General features: G+C 42.4%; 1 non-coding gene across 1 annotated transcript; it reads left to right on the top strand.

The window, feature by feature from the left end:
- The first annotated feature begins 1,801 nt into the window (after positions 1-1,801).
- LOC115068077 lies at positions 1,802-1,983 on the top strand. Its single transcript, XR_003847459.1, has one exon. It is a non-coding gene; the product is annotated as a U2 spliceosomal RNA (small nuclear RNA).
- Positions 1,984-6,000: the final 4,017 nt, after the last annotated feature.

Below are 6,000 nucleotides of genomic sequence, written 5' to 3'. Positions count from 1 at the left end.
GAGACATGGGCTCTCTATGAGTTCAAAGCCAGCCTGGTCTACATAGTGAGTTCCAGGACAACTGGGGCTACAGGGAGACCCTGTCTCAGAAAGGCCAAAAAAAAAAAAAAAGATATGAATAGCTGGGCTTGGAGAGACTGCTCGGTGGTTAAGAACACTGGCTGTTCTTGCAGAAGACCTGGGTTCGAATCCCAGAACCCACATGGCAGCTAACAACTGTAACTCTAGTTCTAGGGGATCCAATAGCCTCTTCTGTCCTCCGTAGGCATTGTTGCAGGACATGGATGCACTTACCTACATGCAGGCAATACACACATAAAATAAATAAAGTACTTAAAAAAAATAAAGATATGAATATCTTACATGAGGTATATAAAATTTGGAGGCTGGAGAGATGGCTCAGTGGTTAAGAGTACTGGCTTTTCTTGCAAAAGACACTGATTTGGTTCCTATCACCCACATGGCAGCTAACAACCATCTGTAACTCCAGTTATAGGAAATCTGATGCCTTCTGGCCTCCTGGGGCATTGCACACATTGGAGTACTAACATACATGAATATAAATACTTATACACATAAGATAAAAATAAATCAATCAGAAAAAAAGATAAAATTTAGAGCTTATATGCATTCAATAATTATAGTTGTTCAACAATTTAAGATTATTTTTATTTACTCATGGTAATGTTTATAAATACTGACAAGGAGTTGATTACTTGAAACAAAGAAATTGTCCAAGACCTCCCTGCCTCTGGTCATCCCTCCTGCCACCCCTTGAGAATTTCTCTAGTCTCCTTGCTGCCTCACATTTCTTCCTCAAACTAAGCACCACAAACCAGACCTCCTAAGGTCCCTGCTCAAAATTAACTTTCTTTTCTTTTCTTTTTCTTTTCTTTTTTTTTTTTTTTTTTTGAGAGACAAGGTCTCTCTGGAGCCTCAGCTGTCCTAGAACTTGCTATGTAGACCAGGCTGGCCTTGAACTCACAGAGATCTGTCTACCTCTGCCTCCCAAGTGCTGGGATTAAAGGCGTGTGCCACCATGCCTGGCCTACTACTTTCTTTTTTTAAAAAAATCACTATTTTTGGCCGGGCATGGTAGTGCATGCCTTTAATCCCAGCACTTGGGAGGCAGAGACAGGCGGATCTCTGTGAGTTCAAGGCCAGCCTGGTCTACATAGTGAGTTCCAGGACAGCTGGGACTACAAGGAGATCCTGTCTCAAAAAGACAAAAAAAAAATTACTATTTTTATTTTATGTGTATGAGTGTTTCCCTGTATGTACGTGCACCCATGTTGTGCAATACCCACAGAGGTCAGAAGAGGGTGTCAGAGCCCCTTGGAACTGGAGTTATAAATGGTTGTCAGTCACCATATGGGTGCCAGGAATGGAACCTGAATCCTCTACAAGAGAAGTCAGTGCTCTTAATCACTGAGCCATCTCTCCAACCCTTAACTACTTTCTTAACTCTACTGTGAACCTAGTCCTATATGACCCTGTGAATTTTTATGCCCAGGTCCCTCAATAATGCCTCTTTTGTCTTCCAGTTCCTAATGTTTATAGGGACCTCAGTTGGTGATAACTGAGTGTTCTAATGTTTCATAGGAACCAATCCATTGGGGACTGAATTCTCTCATATTGTCTCAGATTATACAGCTTTTGTTTCAAGGAGGGTCGAGTGAGTAGTTAAATTTCTCAGTTTCTTTACTTCAGGCACTCAGACTGATTACATCTACCCCCATGTCCTAGACTCATGAGCCAGGCTGTGAGGGGCTCTTCTGTTTCTTGCTTAAATGTCTTTCCCATCAATTCTTGGCCTTTTGGCTGAGATAAAGTGTTCTATCACTTTAGTATCTGAGAAGTCCTCTATCCAAGATCTATGTATTAAATGGATAGTTGGAGCAAGGAGATGGAAAAGGAACTTGCTCCATCCATTCCATGTTTTCAATCTGGTACTGATATACCTCCCGGAATGATACACCTCTGTGGAGGGCTGAGCAAGAGAAAAAACAAAAAGTCTTTCCCAAGTCAAGCAGTTCAAGTACTTCATAAGTAAAATATTCCCTAATTTTTATAGGTTACTGTCCTAGACCTTTATTAAGGCCCCTACATACTGAGTCATGGGTTTTCTCTTCCTCTCTGTTAAGGTTCAGACCTGGGACTGGAGAGATGGCTCAGCAGTTGAGAGCACATGCTGTTCTTGCAGAGGACCCAGAGTTCAATTCCCAGCACCCACATCTGGCAGTTCACAACAGCCTGTAACTCCAGTTCCAGGGGATTTGATACTTTCTTTTGGCATCCACTGGCACCTGCACATATACACATTGAGGCACACACACAAATACATAAAATAATAAAAAATTTTAAAAACATAAAGTTCAGACCTTAAGGATATTTATTTACTATTTATTTTTTGAGACAGTCTCACTATGTAGACTTGGCTAGCCTAGAACTTGCTATGTACACCAGGCTGGCCTCAAACTCACAGAGATCCACTTGTGTATGCTTCCAAAGTGCTGGAACTAAAGACGTGTCACTACCTTTGGTTTTTATATTTTTATTTTGCATTTTGTTGGTTTTTTTTTGTGGCATTTATTTATTTACTTATTTAATTTTTGAAGGGTTAGAGATCAAACTCAGGGCTTTCTTTGCACATGCTAGACAAGCACTTTACAAATGAGCTACAATCTTAGCTTTGAAAGTGTATTTTACCTTGTTCTTTCTCTCCTAATTGTCCAATTCCTCCCATGAATTCCAAAGTACTGAGTCCTAGTGAGGGCTATTTACCATAGATTAAATTTGTGCTCTAAGGCCAGGTGTGGTGGCATAAACCTTTAAACCCAGCACTTGGGAGGCAGAGGCAGGTGAATCTCTGTGAGTTCAAGGCCAGCCTGGTCTACATAGTGAGTTCCAGGCCAGCTGGGGCTATAGGGAGACCCTGTCTCAAAAAGACCAAAATAAGCTGGGTGTGGTGGTGCACACCTGTAGTCCCAGCACTTGGGAGGCAGAGGCAGGTGGATCTCTGTGAGTTCAAGGCCAGCCTGGTCTACATAGTGAGTTCCAGGACAGCTGGGGCTACAGGGAGACCCTGCTTCAAAAAGAGAGAAAAAAAAAAGACCAAAATAAATAAATAAATTTGTGCTCTATTCCTTGTGCCTACTAGCTGTAAGAAATTGCAAGCCAACATCTCTATCTCATTCTCTCCTTTTTCCATGCCTTTTTTTGTGAGATGGGGTCTTGATATGATAAATAGCCGAGCTACTTCTCACCCCCCACCTCCCAAGTGCTTCAATTACTGGCATGCACCTGATCCTGGTATGCCCCCCCCCTTTCTTGCCAAATCAGAGACTAATGGAGAGGCTAGCATCTGCATGTTTCCCATTGTAATTTCTCCCTTACTCAGGCAAGGTGTTTTATTATTTTTTTCCCCAGGCATTCAGTGCAGACCCAGGTACATGTTTCATTGCTCATAACAAGAGCCATATACAATAGCTGCCGTGGTCGAGTCACGATTTGGTTCCACACATGCTGTTTTCAGAGACTGCAATACATTCTCTATTTAGGGAGCATCCTCATTGCATGACACCATTGATCAAGGAGGCATGTCATTCTACATTTAAAGGTGGATGGCAGGGATGCTCCACTCTCAGGAAGCTCAGCCTGGGTTGCATGTCTCATAAGAGGAAATGCTCCTCCTAGACTCATCTTTGGTTTTGTCAGTCCCTGTTTAGACTCCAAGCTACATACTTTTCCTTGGGGAGTCTAAGTCTATTTCTAGGCACCACAGATAAAGTAATGACAGACCAAAGAAACAATTCCACCCAGGTCCAGCTTGGTGAACCAATGAGTTTAACTGAAGTTACTTACAGGAGCAGTTTTACATCACAAAAAGCCCACCCAACATGGGTAACAATTCATAAAGTCCATATTACTAAAGTCTCCTGTGCACAGTCTCCTCTCCCCTGGCAATTGTTTATCACTTATATAACCTCAGAGAGAGGTCTTTGTGAGTCTTATGAGCTTCTTGTGAATTTCATGAGCCTCCCTATTCCCTCCCAGATAGAATGTTCAAACCAGGAAGAAATAGCTATACAGCAACAAACTGTAAAATTTATCATAAAGGCTGAAGAGGTGGCTCAGCATTTAAGAGCACTTACTGCTCTTCCAGGGGACTCAGGTTTGGTTTCCAACACCCATATGGTGTCTATAACTCTAGCTCCAGAGGATCCTCACCTTCTTCTGGCCTCTGTGGATATCAGGCATACATGTGGTGCACTTACATACATTCATGCAAATAAAACAGACGCTTAAAAATAAATAAAAATCTAAAAAAATTACCATAAATGCAGAAATAAATTAAGCATCAAAGATCCCCACTTACTGGGTGCTCAATAAATGGTTCCCATTAGTTTGCTTGCTTTTAAGACAGGGTCTCATGTAGCCCAGCTAGCCTTGAATTCACTATATAGCTATGGATGATCTTGAGCTTCTGATCCTCTTGCCTTGACCTCCCTCCCAAGTGCTGGGATTGCAAGTGTTATGTGTCTAAGTACAGAGGGCACTTGCTGAGATTTCAGTTCTTGTGTTCTGGAACAAAGAATTGAACCAAGGACAGTGATAGAAATAGAGAAAGTTTATTAAGGAAGAGATGAGCACTCTCAAGAATGAAACTGGGCTAGAGAGCTGGAACAGGACAGAGACTCAAATTAGAAGCCCCCCAATGTCGTGACCTTTTATAGATCAATTTACATAGCACCCTCATACTACCATATTTGGAGACTGGGGAGGGGCAGGGGGAAAAGGGGTGTTCTTGTGCATCTCTGTTTAGTCTTAAGGGTTTCTAGTCTTCCTCTGTCAATTAGCTTCTTTCATATGTTAATACTGATGCCTTTCTTCTGCCACGCTGGTCTGTGTTTGTTTCCTATCATTATTGTTACTGTATCTGGAAAGTGTTTATAAATTAAAAATATGCCTCCTCTGACCTGGTGACTCAGATTTGTTATTCTTCCACTTGAGAGCCTGAGACAGAAGGATTGCAAGTTCAATCCTGGGCAACTCAGTGAGAATTTTGTTTAAAAAACAAAGTGTGTGTGTGTGTGGGGGGGAAGCTGTAGAGATGGCTCAGCGGTTAAGAGCACCGACTGCTCTTGCAGAGGACCGGGGTTTGATTCCCAGCACCCACATGGTGGCTCCGAACCATGCTTAACTCCAGTTCCAGGGGCATCCAATGCCCTTTTCTAACCTCAGCAGCACTGCAAGACACGGGTGCACTCACATGCAGGCAATACACTCATATACATAAAATATTTTGAAGTAAAAATAAAAAACAAAGGAGGGCTGATGCAATGGTTAATCTTGTCATCTTGACCAGAGTTAGAATCACTTAGGTAAACTTCTGAGAGTGTATGTTAGAACATGTCCAGAGCTGTGTATTTGAGGTAAGTATTAAGGTTCAGATAGCCCCGCCCCCTCACCAACAGGGTTTCATGGATTTCTCAAGCTCTTGAGAAAAGGGAACCCAGCTGATAAGCACCTTGGTCTTTGAAGTCAAGAGAAGCAGACTTTTCTCCACTGTTTGGCCAACATAGCAGGCTTCCCCTTTGAGCACTAAAGAGAACAGGTTTTAACAGTCCTGCTGTCCCTCCCAACTTAAAAAAAAAAAAAAATCTTCCTGCCTTTTGCAGGAAGTAGAAGCCTCTCCCTTAAAAAGACCCCAGCTCACCACCCGCGCAGACATTTACCCTGCCCAGAAGGGAATCTGTCCCATGTGTTCCTTTGCTAATAAACTCTGCTTTCTCCTGATCAACCCTATTCATCATACAGCTACTTTTTAACCTATCAGTAAGAACCACCACGAATGTGATTTCCATGGGCTGGTGTCCTAGGACTGAATAAAATGCAGAAACTGAGTAGGACATCTACACACATTTTTCTCTTTCCTGGCTATGGTTGCAATGTGACCAGAGATCCTTCATGCTTCTGTCCAGTATCTATAGTTGCTCC

The sequence above is a fragment of the Nannospalax galili genome, unplaced genomic scaffold (genome assembly GCF_000622305.1).
Source record: "Nannospalax galili isolate Female #2095 unplaced genomic scaffold, S.galili_v1.0 scaffold146, whole genome shotgun sequence".
Classification (NCBI taxonomy): domain Eukaryota; kingdom Metazoa; phylum Chordata; class Mammalia; order Rodentia; family Spalacidae; genus Nannospalax; species Nannospalax galili.
This window is presented reverse-complemented; position numbering and strand designations above follow the sequence as displayed.